The sequence below is a fragment of the Triticum urartu genome, chromosome 5A, assembly GCF_056163025.1.
Source record: "Triticum urartu cultivar PI428250 chromosome 5A, HENAU_Tu73, whole genome shotgun sequence".
Taxonomy (NCBI): domain Eukaryota; kingdom Viridiplantae; phylum Streptophyta; class Magnoliopsida; order Poales; family Poaceae; genus Triticum; species Triticum urartu.
In genome coordinates this window covers 663,932,488-663,958,242 of record NC_141877.1, presented here as the reverse complement: position 1 = coordinate 663,958,242, position 25,755 = coordinate 663,932,488, and positions in this window count along the sequence as shown.

Sequence of the window (25,755 nt, the reverse complement as noted above, 5' to 3'; positions counted from 1 at the left end):
CATTAGTCGTCGAGGAGGCGTAGATAACGGAGGCGGAGCTCATGGGCATGTCAGAGGGGCGAAGGGGTGGTTGTTGCCATGACAACGATGAGCGTCTGCGACTGGCACGCTCGGTGGTCGTGTGTGAGAGAGAGCAGAGAGGGGGAGGGGTCCAGAGACAGGGGAAAGTGAGAGGGGATCGAGGAGGGTCGCGTGGCGACTCCTGGAGCCTCTCCTGCGTCGACAGAAGCAGGAGGTGGCCTCGCGTGTGGATGCGTGCGGCGAGCACGCATGCCTCATCCTCCCGGCGGGAGGTTGGGGATGACTGGCTGCTGCGGGTGGGCTGGGCCGCCATGTGGCTGGACTGCCAGGTGGGCTGCACAGGAGGTACGCCTAGGTAGGTTTCCTTTCTCTCTCTCTCTCTCTCTCTCTCTCTCTCTCTGTCTCTCTCTTCTTTTTCTTTTTGTTTCAGTTTTTCTATTTATTTGCACTGTTTTGATTTAGTGAAAAATACTAAATCATTTCATAAAATCCTGGAAATATTTGTGGGCACTTTTCGAATTATTTCCAACAGCCCTCAAATGCTTTCAAGATTATTTGGACATTTAAAATACTTTTTAGAATTTAAATGTCCAAATTCAAATACTTATGATTTAATTCAAAGATCCAGAGTGTCCTAGAGAAGTGTGCACAATTTTTGGTAGAGGTTCTAGACCAATTCAAAAATGATGAATATTTATGAAGGGTATTTTGGGTTCATTGAAAAGATATAGTTTTGACCCTAGTTGAATTTCATTTGCTGCAAGGGTTTAACAGTCCCCATTTAGAATTCATTTGAATTTTAAACATGATGACATAACGATCAAGCAAAGACAACAGGGGCTGAGCTAGGGCTGTGACAACTCACCCCCACTAAACAAGAATCTCGTCCCAAGATTCAAGATGTGAGGTAAGAAGACAAAGGGGACACAAAGTCAACACAATCTTCACGATCCATATTGCACTTTATAAGAGCGTTGAATGCTTGCATCATGTTGATCTTGACATCCTTGCCTTGAGAACTCCATCCAACATGGCAACGAGAAGAGAGGGAAAACTCTAGAAGAATCGATATTCTCATAGATCGAGCACTCAGGATCAACTCATGGAGTGAGACATTGAAACATCTCTCGAACTAAGACACAAAACACACACCAGAGATGATGGTAAGGATCTAATGACAAAGGTTCAAATTGGTTGGCAACAATTCCACGCTGGAGTAAGATGGTGCATGGTTTCAATGTAGCGAGGAGATAATTGCCATGATTCCATAGCGGGGCACCTTGGAGGAGGTGACTCATAGAATTATTACCTTAAGTGGAAAAAAGAATTACTTTTGAACCATAGATCATTGAAACTCTTCATACCAGCCTGAGGCAAATCACAATGGATCGTTTGAAAGAGTTCGAAAGAATGACACACTTGGACTAGAATGGACGATGTGGACTACCTTGTTGAAGACAACGTAATGGATGATTTTTGCTTATCATTGAAAATGGCTGGGACCCATGGTCAGCCCACTTTTTAAGATGATACTGAACAACAATTACTGAGAAGGGCAGCCCATGGGAAATTGGCACAATGGCGGTGCAAGCTGGGATCAAAATGCAAATGTTGGGAATGTTCCAACCATCATATCTGCCCAATATTCAGATATGGTTGGTGATAGGATACTTCAGACTCAGCATGTCTAAAAAACAAAGATTGCTACACAACCGACGAGATGACGTTGCGAGATTCTCGGGAAATGAACTATGTTAGCAAGCTCCAAAACATGAGCTGGTTCTGCTACATACATGTGAGCATGTTGTCCAAGACAAGAATGATCACATAGTAGTCTTAGAATAAAACACTATCGAGTTTAGGTGGGGAACCATCATCGAGGATATCAAAGTCCTTGCATAAGGCATGCTCTTCAGAAGGAACTTCTTCTCCTTGAACAAATCAATTAGTGGCTTGGTGTGCTAGGAAATACATGTGGGATGGATGTAGCTAATCTCTCAAACCATATAGTATACTTTGCACATGCGAGATTGACATGGAACGATTCCAAAGGAAGCAAAAACAAACCTTTCTCAAATTCATGGCGGCAACTTGCACCTAATGCATGTGAACTTGGAGAATGTCACTTCTTACACCAAACATGTCGTGGTTTTGTCACGGCAGATGTCCTAGAGAAAGGACTTAGTCGTGGAGCCATCACTACGGGTTAGCTTGAAGGGGTTAAAGCGGACACAAGGACGCAAGAGAGTTTATACTAGTTTGGCCCCTTCAATGAAGGTAAAAGCCTACGTCTAGTTGTGATGGAATTGATGGGTGTTTCGATGACTAGGGAGCAAATAAGCTTCGCCTATGTCTTGAGTTGTTGTCCCTCCTCCAACCGCCGCCGGGTCGTCCCCTTATATACATGGGGACGCCCGTCGGTTTACAGAGTCCCGATACCGGCTCATAGATGCGTTCGGTTCGGTCTCCACTATTATTAACTTATAACACAAGTTACATACCAACGCCGGTTTATAGCTATAGGCCTTAAACCGATTATGGGCCTTTAGCCCTCATCTGCCCTCATGGGCTTTTATCACACTCAACTACTAATGAAGTTAACCCGGCTTGTCCTGGCCGGTTTACGCCCAGTAGTAATATCCCCAACATTAGCCCCCAAATTGATTTGAACAGGTTCATGTCAATCCTTAGCAAAAATCTTCATCTTCAACATCTTCTTGTATTTTGTTGAACCGCCGTGATGTCATCTTCTCTGCTCGCGGTAGACCGGTGTGATGTCACTGGTTATAAAGAACCTTATCCTGTTAACAAGCCTGCGACAATTAAGGCCGCAGCTTTGTTTCCAAACTCGTGGCTCCTTGATTCTCGCGCTTGACATATCCCTTTCTTTATAAATAGGACCGAAGGGTCATTTCCTTTCTCTTTCCCTCCGACCCCTTCTGCTTCATCTTCCTCGCGTCGCCCAGCTTCGGAGCTCCACCGCCACCGTCGACCTCTGCATCAACCTTGGCCGCTGCATCAACCTGAGCACACCAGAGCATCGCGGCGACCTTCCGCTTCTTCCTCGGCTCCGGTAAATCTTCTTTCCTTTCCCCCGCAGATCTGTTCTAGGGTTTCCTCGTTCGTCGAAGTTCATCGAGACTCTAGCACTGTTCTTCCTTTGTTTCTTCTTTAGCCCATGAATAAAACTTCAAACCTGATGTATTCTCCGTAATGGCTTATCTTCTGTTACCAAAGCAAACCTTTATGCGCATAAAACACTGATTTGGTCCCTTGTGAATTGCTTTGAGATCAACCTTTTAGGTCTAAATCCTTTTATTTTCCTGTCTTACGGTAGATCCAAAATTTCACTCCGACCTTATGAAATCTGTTTTTACCTTCCTTAGTCATTCTTGCCTTAGATCTGTATCCCCTTTACCACATAGGCGGTTCACCTTTCAAAAAGCAATCTATCATATATCATTAGTCCCCTTGTTGAACTGCCGAGATGCTGTTGCTCCATAAACTCCGGTTTAGATAGATTTGCTTCCGGTTTAACATTGCACATATCAATGTACTTTGTAGATTTCATCATGGCCAAGCAAGTGTATGAGTGCAATTGGGTCCCTTCTCGCGTCACAGAGGATCAACTTGACGATTTAGTCCTGATTGGCGCCTTGGGCAGCAAAGACACCGTCCATTGGAGGGCTCCTGGCAAAGAATGCCCCCCCACACCTCGAGAAGGAGAGGTTGTTGTTTTCGTAGACCACTTAGCCCGGGGTTTTAAACCGTCCGGTTCTAAATTCTACCGGGATGTTCTAGATGATTTCCAACTCCATCCGCAAGACACTGGCCCCAACTCTATTACAAATATGTGCCACTTCCAAGTGCTCTGTGAGGTGTTCTTTCAAGAGGAGCCCACAGTGGAATTATTCAGAGATCTTTTCCATCTAAACCGCCGTATTGAGTTTACTGATGGCTCTAATACGGAGTTGGGTGGCATGGCGATTCAAAGAAGGAAAGAGGTCACATACCCTCACGCCAAGCTGCACAGTCACCCCAAGGAGTGGAATCAGACATGGTTGTACTGCAAAGACACCTCCCCTGCTGGTGAGAATCCCTTGCCTGGCTTTCGTCCGGAGCGGCTCAGCAATACCCATCCTTTTCCTCAATGATTGACTGCCCAGGAGAGAAGCAAATATGCTCCTCAGCTTTCAAAGCTCAGGGCCTTTATGGCCAACGGTTTAACAGGGGTTGACCTTGCTCGCTGTTGGATATCATGGAGCATACTGCCCCTTAGTCAGCGCTCCGGTTTGATGTGCGAATATAATGATAGTGTGGATGACCCACTGCGACATGCAAGACTCCAGCTCTCCGGTGAAGAAATCACAGAGGCTGTGCATAAGATACTGAATGAACCGGAGCACATCTGCGCTAGAACCGGCCTGCTTCCCTTCTGTGCCACCAACAAACCGCCAGCTGTAAGACTTTGATTTTTCTCTTTGCTGAATCTGTTATTGATATGTATGGTCATTGTTTTTAATATCAGTGTCTGCATAACCAGGGTGACGATCCGTTTTGGAGGAAAAAGCTGCCGCAGGAGAAACCAGAGAAAACAGATAAACCGGAGAGAGCCACCCGGCAAAAACTAAAGCTGTGAAGAAGACTGCCCACTGGAAAAGAACCACTGCATCTTGTAATCCGACCCCTGATGACGAGGTGGATAATCCGGACTTTGAGGTAGAGCTTGACTCACTTGGTTTATTTTTCACGCATCTTATTGATGATGATATTTGTCAGGATGATGCCGAAGCCAGCCATGCGGAATGTTGCAGAGGTAATTCTTCTCTCTTCTGATTCAGAAACTTTGCCTTCACAAAAAATCCGTCAGGCAAACCGGAAAGTTAAATTTTCTCATCCTCTTGCTTATTTGGATCCTAAACTTCTTATGAAGACTCAACAACACGAAGCTCGCCGCACCACCCGGCACAACGGCCAGGTAGTTACCTCCGCCGGTTTACCAAATAGTCCGGTTTGGAAACGTCATTCCGAGGTCTCTAATTCGCTTGTCAGTGCTTGTCCTAAAGCGGGCTTCTTTCGTCAACCTCTTAATCCGTATGACTCCGATTATCAGGTTATTTCCCACTCATCTTCTGGCGAATCTTCGGCTACTCAGCTCCCACCGCTCAAAACGGTGCTTGGGTAAGCTATATTTATTGTGATGTTTATAGTATATTGCCTTAGAACATATGCTGTATTTAGTTTTGTTATTCTTCTCAGGGCCAAACCTAGGCCGAGCAAGAAGGCCCGCCTGGATAAAGCGGCCGAAGAAGATGCCATTCTTGAACCAGGCACCACACCCAATCTTGAAGCGGCTATTCCTGAGGATATTCCCAATGATCCACCGCAGCCAGATGATGATCTTACTGCTGAGGAAATACCTACTGATACCTTAGGTCCTATCCATCAGCCCACAGGTTCCCTCCGGGTTGAAAGCTCCACCGGTCCCGCAAAACCTACTGACAAGCCAACAGCTCCAGTGCAAACCGGCGGTACCAATGATGATGAAGTTGTCATTACTGGCACTGGCCATACTGAGCCAAGCAATCCTGTCGCTTTATCCAAACATTCTGCCAAGGAAGAATTAGCTGCTTTTGGCAAAGGCAAGTGGAATGCTGATCTGACGGCTTACGCTGCTCTGAACGCCCAAGATATCCATTCCGGCTATCTGAACCGGCTGTATACCAGCCATGACTATGAAGCCGGTCTGGTTAACATGATGAAGGATAAATATGAGGTAACTTCCATATGCTCCTTCCTGCTTGTATGCTTTCATTCTTGCTGACTCTCCTAGCCCCTAAGGGCCGATTTGAAATATTCTTTCAAACCGGGACTTAATAATATGAATCTTGATGATTTGAAATTTGCTGATGTAGTCCCCAAGGGCCGGTTCAACTTAGCATAGTTGAACTGGTACTTTAAGTAATTGAAACTGCCGCATCAGAATACATATGATCAAATAGCCATTAGCCCCCAAGTGCCAAGTTGAATACTTGTATTGAGCTTGGGACTTTGTAAACAATTGAAAGATGAAGATCGAATATGCATTAGCCCCCAAGTGCCAAGTTGAATACTTGTATTGAGCTTGGGACTTTGTAAACAATTGAAAGATGAAGATCGAATATGCATTAGCCCCCAAGTGCTAAGCGCATAACTTGTTATGTGGTTGGTACTTGAATCCTTCTACCGGTTTGTTGAAACATATATCTGTATGCCTGCAGGCGGAGCTGAAGGCGAAAGAAAGCCAAGTCATCGATCTGCGAGAAAACCTGAAAACCCAACAGGCTGAAACCTCCAAGGAAAAAGAGGAATTGGCCAGTGCCTTAAGCGCCATGGAACAACTTAAGGAGAACTTCAAGAAGAAACGGGCGGATTGGGCCACTCAAAAGTCCGCTTTGATCAAATGAGCAGAGGATGCCGAGGCTGCACTGAAACCAGTGACGGATGAACTGACCAGCATAAAGGGGCATGTTCAAGCCATGACCACTGCTATCTTTGGTAAGCCAGCTTGCCTTCTGAATTGGTTCTGCCTTCTTACAGAGTCACCGGTTTATTAACCTTTTATGGTATTTCAGGGTCACGCATTGGTCACTTGGGGTCAGATGTGCGGAAGAAATTGAAAGCCGCCTATACCTTGGTTAAACAATTGTATACTGGTGCCCAGCGGATCATCTGTACCGCGTCTCATAACAAACCGGCGCCCACTTTGATTCAAGATACTTTGAGGAAACTGTCAGTGCTTCCTGCCCTGGTTGAAGAGCTGAAGAAATCTGCTGCTCGAACTGGTGCAATCAATGCTTTAATCCGGGCAAAAGCCCGGATGACGGATTTTGATCCTATTGAAGCGGCTTAGGGTTATCCCAGTTTGAAGGAAGATGGGTCAGAATTTCGTGAAGCGGATCTACGAGCCATAAACCGGGAGGTACGTCCGCTAGCTTGTCAACTGGCTGAGGAAGCAGATTTGTCTCATTATCAAGCCCAATATGACAGCCAGAACAAGCGAATATCTGCACCAATCCATGAATCGGAAAACCTGATCCCTCCAATCCGTAAGCCTACTTACGCTCCCGATATTGACCCATCTTTGCTAATCCATGACAAAGCTGTTTTTCAAGCATTGATGGGAATCGACTGGACAACTATGGATTTCCAGCCACTGGGTAGAGAAACGGAAGCTGAAGCGGCGCAGGATGACCCACAACCATCAGGCCAGGCTGGTGGCCAAGCTTAAACCGGAAGCCGGTTTTAAAACTGTCTCTCCTTTGTAAAAAACAATTATGTTATTATGGGCACCATGTCGCCTTGTAATAGGCTAGCTGATACCTTTGATATTGATATGCCTTCACGCATAACTTGTTCTTCCTGTGGTAATGAACTTTCAAAAATACTTTCTGAAATAAGAAATTCGTTAAGTGTCACCGTGGTTGTACCGTCAGGCGGAATATGATGTTTGTATATATAAAGTCAAAACATCCAAAACAAAATTTTAAGTATATGATAAAAAAATTTGAGATACATAATACCTCCCACCATTGAGTGTGAAGTTGGCTTGGCCAACCTTGAAGCGGAGCTTTTGCAAACCCACACTGTTGGAGGAAATAACAACTCCTGTATATGTATATGACACTGGTTACCATGTAAACCGTGCCGGGTTATAATGAACACCGTGTTACTCCATAAGAGGATGTTAACAACAAGGATCAAACCGGACAAATAGTCTCCAGATTGATGTGAACTGTGTTCCGTCAATTGATTGGTTAAAAAACTTTGTCGGTTTAAAGAACACAATAAAAATCAAAAACCCCCCTTCAAAGAAAAGTATGAAGCAAAAGCAACGACAAAAATGTTTGCCAAAAAAGATTTATTTAAGCTGATCAAATGGCATAACCATGGCCAAACACGACCAAGCTCCCGTTAGGTGTAACTATGGTTCTAGTTAGCCAGGTCCCCAAGTGATTCTTGTGGCATTTATGCCGACCAAATGGCGTGGTCATGGTTCGGGTTCGACCAAGCCCCCAAGTGATTCTGTGGCCTTAGGCCGATCAAGAGGCATGACTGGTTCAGACATGACCAAGTCCCCAAGTGATCTGGTGGCTTTCGCCTATCAAGAGGCATGGTATTGGTTCGGACACGACCAATCCTCCTAGTGATATAACACGATGCTTTTAGCAAAGCGAACTCAAGGGGTAAACCGGAGGCCGCTTTAGAGCAACTCCGTGTAACCTCACATGATGTAAAAGAACAGATACCCCGCTTTAGCTGAGGTTCCGGTTTATTATACTTAATCATAATATATACATTGTATGTACATAAGTATAGCCAATGGCTCAGGTATAGTAAGGCCGAAGATGAGCTATATTCCACGGCCTGTTAGTCTCCTCCTCTGATGTACGTGAGTCCTTATGCTCTCGAATATCGATCAGATAGTACGACCCGTTGTGCAGATTCTTGCTGACCACTAAAGGCCCCTCCCAAGGTGGGGATAGCTTATGCATATCAGTCTGATCATGGACGAGCCGAAGCACCAAATCTCCTTCCTGGAAGGCTCTGGTTCTGACTCGGCGACTGTGATAACGACAAAGATCCTGCTGGTAAATCGCCGACCGGGCGGCTGCGATGTCACGCTCTTCATTCAACCGGTCCAAAGCATCTTGCCGTGCTGTCTCATTGTCTGCTTCAACATAAGCCGTGACACGAGGTGAGTCATGACGGATATCGCTGGGGAGAACCACCTCCGCTCCATAAACCATGAAGAATGGTGTGTATCCTGTTGATCTGTTGAGTGTTGTATTGATGCTCCATAATACGGATGGTAATTCGTCTACCCAACAACCCGGCGTTCTCTGCAAAGGAACCATGAGCCGGGGCTTGATGCCTCTCAAGATCTCTTGATTAGCTCTTTCTGCTTGACCATTGGACTGTGGATGTGCCACTGATGAAACATCGAGCCGGATGTGCTCCCGTTCGCAGAACTCCTTCATAGCACCTTTGGATAAATTGGTACCATTATCCGTGATAATACTGTGCAGAAAGCCAAACCGGAAAATCACCTTTTTGATGAACTAAACCGCCGTGGCCGCATCACACTTGCTAACAGGTTCTGCCTCCACCCACTTTGTAAACTTGTCCACCGCCACCAGGAGGTGGGTCTTCTTATCTTTGGACCTTTTGAAAGGCCCAACCATATCCAGCCCCCAAGTCGCAAACGGCCAAGTAATTGGAATCATCCTCAATTCTTGAGCCGGTACATGAGCACGTCTTGAAAACCTTTGGCAACCATCACATCGTCTAACCAGATCCTTCGCATCAGCATGAGCAGTTAACCAATAGAAACCATGGCGAAACGCTTTAGCCACCAGAGACTTTGAACCGGCGTGGTGACCACAATCTACTTCGTGGATCTCCCGCAAAATTTCACGGCCTTCTTAAGGAGACACGCAATGTTGAAAAGCTCCTGATACACTATAATGATGCAACTCACCGTTGATGACAACCATGGACTTGGATCGCCGGATTATCTGCCGGGCCAGAATCTCATCTTCTGGCAACTCACCCCAGTTCTTGTACGCCAGATAAGGAAGAGTCCAATCCGGAATAACATGAAGAACTGCCACCAATTGAGCCTCCGGATCAGGAATGGCCAAATCCTCTTCACCAGGGATCTTCACCGACGGGTTGTGCAGCACATCCAGAAAAACATTGGGTGGGACCGGTTTGCGCTGAGAGCCCAGCCGGCTTAAAGCGTCCGCCGCTTCATTTTTCCGCCGGTCCACGTGGTCCACCTAATAGCCTCTGAAATAACCTGCAACAATATCCACCTCACAACGATATGCTGCCATGAGTGGGTCCTTGGAGTCCCAAGTGCCAGACACTTGCTAAGCCACAAGGTCCGAATCACCGAAGCACTTAACTCGACTTAGATTCATCTCCTTAGCCATCCGAAGAGCATGGAGCATGGCTTCATACTCAGCTGCATTGTTAGTACAAGGGAACATTAAACGGAGAACATAACAAAACTTATCACCTCGTGGGGAAGTTAATATGACTCCAGCCCCCGAGCCTTCCAACAGCCTGGATCCGTCAAAATGGATGGTCCAATACGTATGATCCGGCTTTTCTTCAGGTGCTTGCATTTCCGTCCAATCATTGATGAAATCGACAAGTGCTTGAGACTTAATCGCTTTCGAGGCACATATTTCAAACCGTACGGCCCTAGCTCTATAGCCCACTTTGCAATCCGGCCAGTTGCTTCCCGGTTCTGGATGATATCTCCCAAAGGAGCAGAACTGACCACCGTAATTGGGTGCCCTTGGAAGTATTGCTTAAGCTTCCGGCTTGCCATAAAAACTCCGTACACCAGCTTCTGCCAATGCGGATACCTTTGCTTGGACTCAATGAGTACCTCGCTGATATAATAGACCGGACGTTGAACCGGATGCTCCTTACCTGCCTCCTTTCGTTCCACCACAATAGCCACGCTGACCGCATGAGCATTAGCAGCAACATATAGCAGTAATGGCTCCTTGTCAATGGGAGCGGCGAGCACAGGCGGATTGGCCCATTGCCGCTTTAAGTCCTCAAATGCTTCATCAGCAGCAGAACTCCAGACGAACTGATCCGTCTTCTTCAACATCTGATACAAAGGGATCGCCTTCTCACCAAGGCGGCTGATAAACCGGCTTAACGCGGCAATCCGGCCTGCCAGGCGTTGAACATCATTGATACACTTCGGTTTAGCCAGGGAGGTGATGGCTGTGATCTTCTCCGGATTAGCCTCAATTCCCCTATTGGACACCAGAAAACCCAATAACTTGCCCGCTGGTACACCAAAGACACACTTGTCCGGATTAAGCATCATCTTGTACGTCCTTAGGTTATCAAAGGTTTCCTTCAAATCATCAACCAGAGTCTCCTTCTCCCTAGATTTAACCACGATATCATCCATGTAAGCATGTACATTACGGCCAATCTGCTTGTGAAGACAATTTTGTACACACCGTTGATAAGTTGCCTGGGCACTTTTGAGCCCAAAGGGCATAGACACATAGCAGAAGGCTCCAAAGGGAGTTATGAATGCCGTCTTCTCCTGGTCCTTAACTGCCATTTTGATCTGATGATAGCCAGAATATGCATCCAAAAAACTTAAACGCTCACAACCCGCCGTAGCATCAATGATTTGATCAATACGGGGGAGGGCAAAAGGATCTGCTGGACAAGCTTCATTAAGATCTGTGTAATCCACACACATACGCCAGGTGCCATTTTTCTTAAGGACTAGCACTGGATTGGCAAGCCACTCAGGGTGAAAAACTTCAACAATAAAACAAGCGGCTAAGAGCCTGGCTACCTCTTCTCCAATCGCCTTGCGTCTTTCTTCATTAAACCGGTGGAGGAACTGTTTCACCGGTTTGTATTTAGGATCCACATTAAGTGTGTGCTCAGCGAGTTGCCTCGGTACACCTGGCATGTCAGAGGGCTTCCATGCAAAAATGTCCCGATTCTCACGGATGAACTCGATGAGCGCGCTTTCCTATTTCGGATCCTAGTTGGCACTAATGCTGAACTTCTTGGACGAAGCGCCAGGTACGAAGTCAATAATCTTAGTTTCTGCTGCCGATTTGAACTTCAGGGCCGGATCATGCTCCGTAGTTGGCTTCTTCAACGGAGTCATGTCCGCCGAATCAACATTGTCTTTATAGTACTTCAACTCCTCGGTGGCACAAACCGACTCTGCATAAGCCGCATCTCCTTCCTCGCATTCCAAAGCGATTTTGCGGCTTCCGTGAACCGTTATTGTCCCCTTGTGAACCGGCATCTTGAGCTGCAAATACACATAACAGGGCCGAGCCATAAACTTGCCATATGCTGGACGCCCAAACAGGGCATGATATGGACTTTGGATTTTCACCACTTCAAACGTTAATGTCTCTGACCTGGAATCATGATCATCCCCAAAGGCCACTTCAAGAGCTATCTTACCAACGGGATATGCTGATCTGCCAGGCACTACACCGTGGAATACTGTATTGGACGGTTTGAGATTCTTATCTGTAAGTCCCATATGACGGAAGGTCTCATAGTATAGGATGTTAATGCTGCTCCCTCCATCCATGAGCACCTTGGCGAACTTATAACCTCCCACCTGAGGCGCCACCACCAGAGCCAACTGACCCGGATTATCGACCTGGAGTGGGTGATCCTCTCTGCTCCATATGATTGGCTGTTCAGACCAATGTAGATAACGGGGTGTGGCCGGTTCAACAGAGTTGACTGCCCGCCTCTGAACCTTCCGGTCTCGCTTGTCCAAGCTAGTGGTAAAGACATGGTACTGCCCATTACTCAACTGCTTTGGGTTGCTTTGGTAACCTGACTGTTGCTGCTGTTGGTTGTAACCACCCTGGTTGTTCTGACTATTTTGACCATTATGTCCGCCCGAATTACCATTAAATCCTGAACCAGAACTTCCTCCACCGTAACCGGCCCGGTCCCTGAGCCACCGCCAGATCCGTGATCATACCGGAAATTATTAGAATTCTTGAACTCCTGCATAATAAAGAAATCCTTCCAAAGGTGGTTTGCTGGCTCCTCCTTCGTCCCATGTCTTGGACAGGGTTGGCTTAGCAGATAGTTCAGGTGGTTTGGGTTGGGGTTGGGCGCTCCACTATGATTTTTCGGCCTACCCTTGCACCGTTGGCCATTGTCCTGTACATTGGTATTAGCCACAAAATCCATGTTGCCATCCGCTTTACGCTTGCCTCCTCCGCCATTGCCTACCCAGTGATGCTGCTGACCTTTGGAGCTGCTGTTCTTCTTCCCCTTCCCTGTCTTGTCATCATCAGATTCGGGATCCTTGGTACTATCAGAATCAGCATATTTTACCAAAGCGGCCATGAGGGTCCCCATGTCTGTGCAATGAAACTTCATCCGTCCCAATTTCAACTTCAGGGGCCCAAACCAGCAGTTGCCTTCTAGGGTTAATACTGCGGTGTCAGCGTTGATGCGGTCTGAGGAGTGCAACACTTGTGAAACCCGGCGCACCCAATGAGTCGTTGACTCTCCTTCCTCCTAGACGCATGCAGCTAAGTCCACTATCGACATAGGCTGTTTACAGGTATCCTTGAAATTGTTGATAAACCGGGCTCGTAATTGGGCCCATGAAATGATAGAATTAGCGGGCAAGCTTTTTAACCAAGTACGGGCCGTGTCATCCACATCAAGCATCATGGTGAAGTATTTCGCACACGCCGTGTCATCCACATCAAGCATCTCCATGGCCATCTCATAGCTCTCTACCCATGTCTCTGGTGGTTCATCCGCCGTATAATTTGGTACCTTGCGTGGGCCTTTGAAATCCTTGGGAAAACGCACGTTGCGTAAAGCGGGGACGAGGCAAGGCACCCCCAAAGAACTAGAAGTAACACCAGGTTCGATCGAAATGGTTGGACGAACCGGCGTGAGCTACCGAGCTTGATGCTGTGCGGCTAACTCGGCCTCCCTACGCGCTCGGGCCCGGTTCACCATTTCCTGAGCGTCATCAGCACCACCCGTCGGGTTGTTACCACGGGTTGCTCCACGTCATTCATTACCTGACACTGCCGATTCATCCATATGTCTGCTATATCTCCGGCTTGGACGGGGGGTCGAGTGGATTCGGTCGCGGCTGTACGAGTACGCCTCCTGTTGGGCCAAAGCTGTCCTCAGAAGTTCCTTGACCCGTCGCGTCTCTACTGCTTGCGGCGAATCACCTTCAACTGGAATGGCCTCCAGTCGTGCAGCAGCAGCAACAAGATTGTCCATTGGGTTGGAGTAGTGACCGGGAGGTGTTAAAGCATCCCGAGGTATAACGGTGTTTTGACGAGGCGGGTCCATCTAACGGGGCTGAACAGGTGCACCGGTCCCAGGGGCTTCTGCCCGGTTCCCCTCCAGCAGATTACTGGCTCTTCATCCTAGAGTGTTGAAAAGGTCTCTGGCCTCGAAAACCGGAGGTTAGCGGGACTGGTGCTTCCTCCTCATGACTTCATGCGATGCGCTCTGATCCAACATAAGCCTGTAGGCCTGTGCGTCTAAAGCGGCCCGCTCTGCGGCCATCCTGGTGTCCTCAGCCGCCAGATCCGTTTTGGCCTGGGTGATTTGTTCCTTTACCTTTGCAATCTCCATGTTGTGAGCGTCCTGATCTGGCGGATTAACTTCTGCCGTAAGCACAGCCAACGCATCAAATAGTTCTGATAGAACCTGAGCCGGTGGGCGCACAGGGCCTCCCGCCCCAGGAACCGTTGCCGCTGCTGAACCGGAGATCGTTGCCGTGACTGTCGAAGAGTGAAGCGCTGCTTGTGTTCCGATCATGAAGATTCCAACCCGGTTAGGCAGATCAGAGGGGTCCGGAATACTGTCGCCATCGGAACAGCTCTCAATCCGGCCATCCTGTAGCTGATAAAGAGATTCGGTTTCTCCAGTCGAAGATTCGTCACCGGAACGAACGGCAGTCACCCCGCGAAGCTCCGATCCATCCTCATAACTCCCTCCATGGATCATTCCCACGAAGGCACGCTTCATGGCCGGTTTAACCCGGGCAGATCGCGTACGCTGAGCCGTCTCGACGAGGTCGGTGCAGATGTCCGGCTCAGGGCCCGGTTCACCGATCTTGCCAATGAAAACGTGAATGCTACCAAAGGGGACCCGGTACCGTACTCAATTTAGCCAGCCTCGGGGCCCCAGCCTGCGTCGTCGATGTAGAGTTTGCTGCGACGACTCTTAGTCATCCGGCCTACAGCGTAGCCCTCGAGTCCTTCAAAGCGGCCCTCCAAGAACCGGAAACCATCGTGCGATAGCCCCACGGTGGGCGCCAACTGTCGTGGTTTTGTCACGGCAGATGTCCTAGAGAAAGGACTTAGTCGTGGAGCCATCGCTATGGGTTAGCTTGAAGGGGTTAAAGCAGACACAAGGACGCAAGAGAGTTTATACTAGTTCGGCCCCTTCAATGAAGGTAAAAGCCTACGTTTAGTTGTGATGGAATTGATGGGTGTTTCGATGACTAGGGAGCAAATAAGCTTTGCCTATGTCTCGAGTTGTTGTCCCTCCTCCAACCACCGCCGGGTCGTCCCCTTATATACATGGGGACACCCCTCGGTTTACAGAGTCCCAATACCGGCTCATAGATGCGTCTGGTTCGGTCTCCACTATTCCTAACTTATAACACAAGTTACATATCGATGCCGGTTTATAGCTATAGGCCTTAAACCGATTATGGGCCTTTAGCCCTCATCTGCCCTCATGGGCTTTTATCACACTCAACTACTGATGAAGTTAACCCGGCTTGTCCTGGCTGGTTTACGCCCAGTAGTAATATCCCCAACAAAATATATACTTCAAGAACGGGACAGAAAGACCTGGGAAGCTCAATCCAAATAGAGCTTACAAAAGTTTCCAACACTAGCTTGATGTTCAACATGAATCATGGAGATGATGAAAATGTTGTCAATGGGCTCAACAACAATTTATTGGGATTTCCATATAGATGGAATTCCAAAATTATGTGAACATGGACATAGCATTGGTCAGACCAAGAGGTATAATGGTTTATGCTCGAGGAACAACCGCTAGTAAGACAACATTACGGATATCATTGGTTCTGATTTGATTTGAGGATAGCCCACACTCGAATCAAAGTTTGGACAAGAAATTAGTAGAATTAGTGCACCCCTCCTTTGTATAGCCTTCTTTTGTTTCTTCTTTTCTTTGTTCTTGTTTCTTTTCCTCGCCTTGAGGAAACACTGTATGGTTTCTTCTTTCTTTTAATAAAATGTTGTGGGGTGTAAGCCCTGCAGTCTTCATGGTAAAAAAAATTGATCATGAGGATGAATCGATGAAGATATCATCTTTCTTCAACACACACACACACACAAAAAGATATCCCTCAGCGATGAACTAAGTCGGACAAGCTTCCATCTTCCAACACTCCAAGTTGTTGTTTGGCTTAACCAACTTGCTCATGGGTATCCAACACGGATTCTTGGAGAAGGGGTGGTTTAGAAGAAACCAATTTGATCACAAACCCAACATAGCGGTCAGGTGACAACCTGGTGACATTTCCGAGAAGATATTTGGAAAATCACGAACCATCGATATGTTATTAAGCTCGAAAACAATCTTGCTTTTCAGGGCAAGACGATGTGATCAAGAGAGTGATGGATTGATACAATCCTATCTCATTGGCCGAGGAGTGCACCAGGAAAAATGGACTAGTTCGCACGATAAATCTTAGGATGATGATTCAATAACCAACACACTAAGAATAAGATTATTGTTCATTAACTACCAAGCAACGGAGTTGCTAGGAGTATTGATTTTACACATCACGATGCCCTAGTTGGCATTCCGGTTGCAATAACACGAGAACCGAGGAATGAGCAATGATGGCAAGAAGTATCACTGCGTCAAGATTTCATAAGAGGTGGTGCAATTCTCATGACAATCCTGACATAAAGAGGTAATACTCCAAGGTAGAATATAACAAAAGTTGGATTGGCATTTTGACCTGCAGAATACAACTGCCTTGACCCAATCCCAAAGATGGACGAGGTACTGGAGTTTGTTTCTCCTTGTCATTTCGGAATAGAATGGCTTGACGGACCACAAGAGTAATAGGCATCGATGAACGAATGCACGCATACTCTTGACTATCAATTGATAGACGAAGGTCAGAAAACAACTAAAGAGGGACAACTCAAAGGAACATACGATTTTTTGAGTTGTGGGTGCATAGATTAGCATGTCGAACAAGTTCAACATATTTGTTCCCATTGTTGAGGAAATCGTTAACTGGTAACTGCTCGGTTGGCTGGCGAGTAAGGGATTAATAGGCTAATCGGCAAGTTAATCGGCCATTTAATCAATTAATCAGACGATTTATCAGTTTATCGGCTACTCGGTGACCCTATGAGTAGGGATTAATCGGCAAGTTAACTGGTTAATCGGATGAATTCTTGAACAGGGTTTGTTCCAGATAAACCATGCAGAAAGGTAGAACTGGGAGAGTCACAACATAGAATCGAGAACTCATCAAGAGCACTCTCGTTGTGATCCTTCGGTTCAACGAGGAACTTCTGCCATAAGTAGTTCATGGTATTTGGAAGAGGAAAATATGACGGACCTCGAGGACTATTGCAAAAGATTACTAATATCCTAAAGGAACTAGCAAGCACCATCAACATGAAGTAAGTAGGGTGAATCTCGGGTTTAAGAACCCAGTAATAGAATGCCTACTAACTAAGTGGCATCACAGGATGCTTCCGAGAATAATGGCCAAAATCATCACACTAGAAACACAAAACATGGCTAGATTACTAGGTGATCCTCTAAGACACCTAGGGTCATAATAATAGCTTCAACATATATGTCGAGGCAATGGAGTACCACAACAAACTAATTAGTGTAGTTAATATGGCCCAAGGAACATCGGGAACGGGAAGAAGGGATTTACAAATGCGTCAGAATATTAGAAACCTGGGATGACTCAGACAGCATAACGGCTATAAATGCTCAAAAGATTTGAGACATCCTATAAAATGGTGGCATAACCAGTTAACATCGCAAACTTAAGGTTCCAAAATCAACTATCAACACACGGAAGTAGTAAGAACTAACTGAGGCTTGAAACCATCAATCCTATAAGTCTACAGATTAGTAACACGTGATCCTGATAGAAAGAATAGAAAGCCTAGTTCTTAATCCCTATAGAAAAGAAGAGGTTGACTCAGATCAGAAGGGCTTAAGGTAAAGGAGTAAAAAGAGCCTCACGTCCCCTTCCACAATCAATTCCCTTATATAACTAAAGCATTTCTAGACTCAACTTCGACTAGTTTGGCTTGGTAATCCTACATGCAGTCATGCTCTGATATCAAAGCTGTCGGGACCCTGATCCTAGGTCAGACCGATCTAGCATGTAACACATCATATCACTATGCGGCCTCACGCACGGTATTTCCACGGGTTCCACCTTACCTGGCCCGGGACCGTTGGCGCCTTTTGGCTCACGTATATGACAGTTTCGCTAGCATCCATATGATAGAGAACCCGGGCCGACATGACTAGTTGTGAACCCAAAGTGGCACTAACTTATAGGGACAAGCATACATGACCCAGCAACGAACGTGTCCGTCATCAATGTATGAACCCAAGTCGTAGCGAGCTACAAGGACTTAAAGGAACAAGGCGTGACACTTACCCAAAGGGACAGACACAGGAACGAAGACGGACGCATGCCGGCCAGCCTAAGTGTTCCGGAGCAGTAGCAAGCTACCATGGCTCAGTGGAAGCACTAGGAGACATTTCCACATAAGAGACGCTACCAAGAATAAACAACTAAGTTGTCGGATCCCACACATAGCAATACACGTTACACATACGCATAACATGCAAGTATGTGTTGTACAACATGGCACACAACATAACTCAACACACTCAAATAGATAAAGGCCCAGAAGAGCCAGATAGCATTTATTACAAGAAGGGGTCACATGACCCAACATACAGAGCATACAAGCAACAGAAGCATAACATGTCTGAGTACAGACAACTACAAATGAAAAAGGCTGAGAAGCCTGACTATCTACAAGACCACACTGAGGGCAAAAGATCGTAGCTGAGGTAACAAGCTAAACATCAAAGTCCACGTGGAACTACTAGTGAGACTGAAGTCTCTCTGCAAAACATAAATTAAGCAAACGTGAGTACAAATGTACCCAGCAAGACTTACATCAGAACTAGCTACATATGCATCAGTATCAACAAAGGGGTGGTGGAGTCTAACTGCAGCAAGCCAGCTTTGAATCGGTGGCTATCCTGAACTATGACTGCAAGTAACTCTTTTGGGGTGGTGCACACGAGTCCACATATTCAGCATATCAATACACCACTATGGATCCGCTCCCGTCTCCCTACGAGAATGCCATCCATAGCACTCACGCTTATCTTGCGCATTTTAGAGTATCCACTTTCACTTGTCTATGAATTATATAGGCAACCAAGTAGTCCTTTACCGTTAACGCAACAATTCGAATAGATGATGTTAACCCTGCAGGGGTGTACTTCTTCACACACGCTCTCACCTCTTACCGCCATGTACACGTTATGTATCTCGTCAACCTTCAAGAGGAAGACTGGCGAGGGTGTCGGCCACGACCTGACTAACCACACAAGTCCATAGTCCAGGTTTATCGCCTATTCAGGCTCCATCTGTAGGGAGTCTGGCCGAGGTTTCCACATACGGCTCCGAATGATGTGTGCAGGGTTCCTGAGGCACAGAACGGGCATCCCAGTACACTGTGCCACGTGCCTACTACATCACAGCCCACCCTCAGTCAGTGTTGCGTGATAACCCACAAGTATAGGGGATCGCAATAGTTTTCGAGGGTAAAGTATTCAACCCAAATTTATTGATTCGACACAAGGGGAGCCAAAGAATACTCTCAAGTATTAGCAGCTGAGTTGTCAATTCAACCACACCTGGAAACTTAGTATCTGCAGTAAAGTGTTTAGTAGCAAAGTAATATTATAGTAGTGGTAACGGTAACAAAAGGTAACAATAGTAAAAGTAATGTTTTTGGTATTTTGTAGTGACGATTGTAATAGCAACGGGAATGTAAATAAGCGAAGAACAATGTATGGAAAGCTCGTAGGCAATGGATTGGTGATGGAGAATTATGCTGGATGCGGTTCATCATGTAACAGTAATAACCTAAGGTGACACAGAACTAGCTCTAGTTCATTGATATAATGTAGGCATGTATTCCGAACATAGTCATACGTGCTTATGGAAAAGAACTTGCATGACATCTTTTGTCCTACCCTCCCGTGGCAGCGGGGTCCTTACGGAAACTAAGGGGTATTAATGCCTCCTTTTAATAGAGTACCGGAACAAAGCATTAACACATAGTGAATGCATGAACTCCTCAAACTACGGTCATCACCAGTAAGTATCCCGATTATTTTCACTTCGGGGTTAACAGATCATAACACATAATAGGTGACTATAGACTCACAAGATAGGATCAAGAACACTCATATATTGATGAAAACATAATAGGTTCAGATCTTAAATCATGGCACTCAGGCCCTAGTGACAAGCGTTAAGCATAGCAAAGTCATAGCAACATCAATCTCAGAACATAGCGGATACTAGGGATCAAACCCTAACAAAACTAACTCGATTACATGATAGATCCCATCCAACCCATCACCATCCACCAAGCCTACAATGAAATTACTCACGCACGTCGGTGAGCATCATGAAATTGGTGATGGAGGATGGTTGATGATGACAACGGCGATGGATTCCCCTCTCTGGAGCCCCAAACAGACTCCACATCAGCCCTCCCGAGAGGTTTTAGGGCTTGGCGGCGGCTCCGTATCGTAAAACGTGATGAATTCTTCTCTCTGATTTTTTCTCCCCGAAACACAATATATAGAGTTGGAGTTGGAGTGGGAGAGGCACCAGGGGGCCCACGAGGTAGGGGGGCAGGCGTGCCCCCACCCTCGTGGACAGGTGCTGGGCCCCCTGGCCTTCATCTTTTGCATGTATTTTTATATTTTCAAAAAAGTTGCTCCGTGAAGTTTCAGGTCATTCCGAGAACGTTTGTTTCTGCACATAAATAACACCATGGTAATTCTGCTGAAAACAACATCAGTCCGGGTTAGTTCCGGTCAAATCATGCAAGTTAGAGTCCAAAGCAAGGGCAAAAGTGTTTGGAAAAGTAGATACGACGGAGACATATCAACTCCCCCAAGCTTAAACCTTTGCTTGTCCTCAAGCAATTCAGTTGACAAACTGAAAGTGATAAAGAAAAACTTTTACAAACTCTATTTGCTCTTGTTGTTGTAAATATGTAAAGCCAGCATTCAAGTTTTCAGCAAATATTATAACTAACCACATTCGGAATAACGCTTAGGTCTCAAGTTTACTCATATCAGTAGCATAATCAACTAGCGAGCAATAATAATGAATCTCAGATGACAACACTTTCTCAAAACAATCATAATATGATATAACAAGATGGTATCTCGCTAGCCCTTTCTGAGACCGCAAAACATAAATGCAGAGCAGCTTTAAAGACCAAGGACTGACTAGACATTGTAATTCATGGTAAAAGAGATCCAGTCGAGTCATACTCAATGTAAACTAATAGTAATGAATGCAAATGACAGCGGTGCTCTCCAACTTGTGCTTTTTAATAAGAGGATGATGACTCAGCATAAAAGTAAATAGATAGGCCCTTCGCAGAGGGAAGCAGGGATTTTTAGAGGTGCCAGAGCTCGGTTTTCAAATAGAGGTGAATAAAATTTTGAGCGGTATACTTTCATTGTCAACATAGCAACCAAGAGATGGCGATATCTTCCATGCTACACACATTATAGGCGGTTCCCAAATAGAATGGTAAAGTTTATACTCCCCCTTCCACCAACAAGCATCAATCCATAACGAGTGCCTCCAACTAACAAGAGTCCAAGGGGGAGTTTTGTTTGCAATTATTTTGATTTAGTTTGCATAAAGCATGGGACTGGTCATCCTGGTGACCAGCCGTTTATCTCGTGAGTGAGGAGCGGAGTCCACTCCTCTTGAGAATAACCCGCCTAACATGGAAGCTACAGACAGCCCTAGTTGATACATGAGCTATTCGAGCATACAAAACAGGATATTTATTTTAAGGTTTATAGTTTGGCACATACAAATTTACTTGGAACGGCAGGTAGATACCGTATATAGGTAGGTATAGTGGACTCATGTGGAATAACTTTGGGGTTTAAGGGATTGGATGCACAAGCAGTATTCCCGCTTAGTACAGGTGAAGGCTAGCAAAAGACTGGGAAGCGACCAGCTAGAGAGCGACCACAGTCAAGAAAATGCATTAAAATTAATCAACACCAAATGCAAGCATGAGTAGGATATAATCCACCATGAACAAAAATATCGTGAAGGCTATGTTGATTTTGTTTCAACTACATGCGTGAACATGCACCAAGTCAAGTCACTCTAATCATTCAGAGGAGGATACCGCCCTATCATACCACATCATAACCATTTCAATAGCATGTTGGCACGCAAGGTAAACCATTATAACTCATAGCTAAGCAAGCATGGCACAAGGAACTATGATCTCTAGTTGTCATTGCAAACATGTTTATTCATAATAGGCTGAATCAGGAACGATGAACTAATCATATTTACAAAAACAAAAGAGGTCGAGTTCATACCAGCTTTACTCATCTCAGTCAGTCCATCATATATCGTCATAATTGCCTTTCACTTGCACGACCGAACGATGTGAATAATAATAATAGTGTGCGTGCATTGGACTAGGCTGGAATCTGCAAGCATTCAATAAACAGGAGAAGACAAGGCAATATGGGCTCTTTTGTCAGATCAACAATAATGTATATAAGAGCCACTTCAACAATTTAATCATGGTCTTCTCCTATCGACCCCCAAAGAAAAGAAAGAAATAAAACTATTTACACGGGAGAGTTCCCAACAAGCAAAAGAAAAACAAGAAATATTTTTGGGTTTTGTTTTTAATTACTACTACAAGCATGCAAATTAAAACTATCTAAAAGCTACAACTAATTTTTTTGGTTTTTCTTAAGGTTTATTAAACACACAAGAAGAAAGCATAAAAAGGAAATAAACTAGCATGGATGATACAATGAAAAAGTATGAGCACCGACATATAGCAATGAGTGTGCGAACATAAATGTAATGTCGATGGGAAATACGTACTCCCCCAAGCTTAGGCTTTTGGCCTAAGTTGGTCTATGGCCACAACTGGCCTGGCAGATATCCATAATATTAGTTGGGGTCATCCTGAGAAGAAGAAGAAGACTCCGATTGCCACTGGCTGACAATCATCTCCGGATCCCACTGGTAATTAGACTGTCGTGAAGGATCAACTTGTGGTTCCAGCTCTGGCTCCATGGCTGGTGCAGGATTCCGGTAAGCGTGAATATCCTTCAACGGAACAAGGTACTGGCCTGCAGATAAATCAAACAAAGAAGGAGCAAGCAGGGTAATAGTCTCAGGATGATGTTTATCAAAGAACAATTTATATTTAAGCTCTGCTTCCCTATTCTTAACAATAAAATCATGTGCCACCGTACTTTTATAATCTAAATAAACACGAGGCAGCACTTTTTCTTCCTTCTCATAATGCCTAATAGGTATGTTAAAATGTGCAACTAGGCGTGAAGGATAGATGCCTCCAAAGATGGGGCCCTTGGTACGGTTCAGACTTAACCGTTTAGCAATAATGCCGCCCATACTAACAGAGTTATCACCATATAAACCATGGAGCAAAATACTAATATTAGGGATACTAAGGTTTCCACAGTTTCCGCGGCCAATTAAACAACGACTACAAATAATGCAAAATAGTGTAAAACAGGGAAATGTATGCTAGTGATTCATGCATCGAAAACCTTCCTTGTGATAGTATCAATAAACCCATCCACATCCCCGCGATGTGGTTCCTCTGTCTTGCCCTCGAAAGGGACCAAACAAACCCGACAAAAATCATAAAGTGACATCTCCTTATGCTCATCATATAAATAAAACTCCACCATAGGTGGTTAGCTTCTAGAATGGAAATTAAAGTTTTGCACAAAGATATTCGTGAGTAAGAGATACTGATCGCATTGGTCGTGGAGGAAAGCGGCGAGCCCTGCTTTCTTAGCCAATTCATGGAAATCTTCATAAATCCTGGCTGCTCTCAAGAAATCACCGGAAGTCCATTCACACGACCGAACCTCCGCGGTGCGAGGTAGATTATACTTAGGCTTCGGTGCCTTTTCCATTGAGCTTCGGCTCGATGAGACCCTCAAAAGTCTCTTCATCATTTTCTAAAAAATTCTGAAATTTTGAGTAACTTCAAAATAAAAGTAAACCAAACTCAATAATATTGATAGCAACTACTCATACAAGTGCGTAGGGCCTATATCATGCATCAAAACTACTTTTGACCATATAAATTTGATATGAAAGCTCAAGAACAGGGTCACCTAAGCAGCAAAAATTCGCAATGAATAAAGCACTGGAACAAAAACTAATTGGACCAATGGAGGAGTCACATACTAAGGAACAATCTCCCCAAGCAGTTTTGTGAGAGGTGCTTTACGCAAGGAGATCGAAAATGGTAGCAAAATGAGCTTGGACTCGGGTTTGAGCTGGATATTCGTGTTTGGAGGAGGAAGAAGGAGTGTGTGGGTGAAAGGATAAGTGGAGGAGGGCCACCATGGGCCCACGAGGCAGGGGGGCGCGCCCTCCACCCTCGTGGGCAGGTGGTTGACCCACCTGCTGTGTTCTCAGTGCCAAATATTCTCAAATATTCTAGAAAAAATCATATTTAAATTTCAGGGCATTTGGAGAACTTCTATTTTCGGGGTATTTTTATATTGCACGGATAATCAGATAACAGACAGAAACATAATTATTTTTATTTATTTAATATAAATAATAAAAAGTAAAAGTGGGGTACAGAAGGTTGTGCTTTCTAGTTTCATCCATCTCATGCTCATCAAAAGGAATCCACTAACAAGGTTGATCAAGTGTTGTTAAAGAACTTATTCCGAAAAACATGGAACCGGAGAAATTTCAAATAACACTATGTTACCTCAACGGGGATATGCACATTGCCAATAATAAGAATATCATATTTCTTCTTGACAGTAGGAAGAGGAAATTCGAAACCTCCAAATATAATTGATGGAATCTTTCCAATAGAGGTGATACTGTGGACTTGAGGTTGTTTCCTCGAAAAGTGTAGCATACGCTCATTACCATTAACAAGAAAAGTGACATTGCCTTTAGTGCAATCAATGACAGCCCCTGCAGTATTCCAAAAGGGTCTTCCAAGAATAATAGACATACTATCGTCCTCGGGAATATCAAGAATAACAAAGTCCGTTAAAATAGTAACGTTTGCAACTACAACAGGCACATCCTCACAAATACCGACAGGTATAGCAGTTGATTTATCAGCCATTTGCAAAGATATTTCAGTAGGTGTCAACTTATTCAAATCTAGTCTACGATAAAAAGAGAGAGGCATAAGACTAACACCGGCTCCAAGATCACATAAAGCAGTTTTCACATAGTTTCTTTTAATGGAGCATGGTATAGTTGGTACACCGGGATCTCCTTGTTTCTTTGGTATTCCACCCTTGAAAGTATAATTAGCAAGCATGGTGGAAATTTCAGCTTCTGGTATCTTTCTTTTATTTGTAACAATTTCTTTCATGTACTTAGCATAAGGATTCAGCTTAAGCATATCACTTAATCGCATACACAAAAAGATAGGTCTAATCATCTCAGCAAAGTGCTCAAAATCCTCATCATCCTTTTTATTGGATGGTTTGGGAGGAAAAGGCATGGGTTTCTGAACCCATGGTTCTCTTTCTTTACCATGTTTCCTAGCAACAAAGTCTTTCTTATCATAACATTGATTCTTTGATTGTGGGTTATCAAGATCAACAACAGGTTCAATTTCTACATCATTATCATTACAAGGTTGAGCATCCTTGAGGGAGTCCTGGATTAGGGGGGTGTCCGGATGGCCGGACTATACCTTCAGCCGGACTCCTGGACTATGAAGATACAAGATTGAAGACTTTGTCCCGTGTCCGGAAGGGACTTTCCTTGGCGTGGAAGGC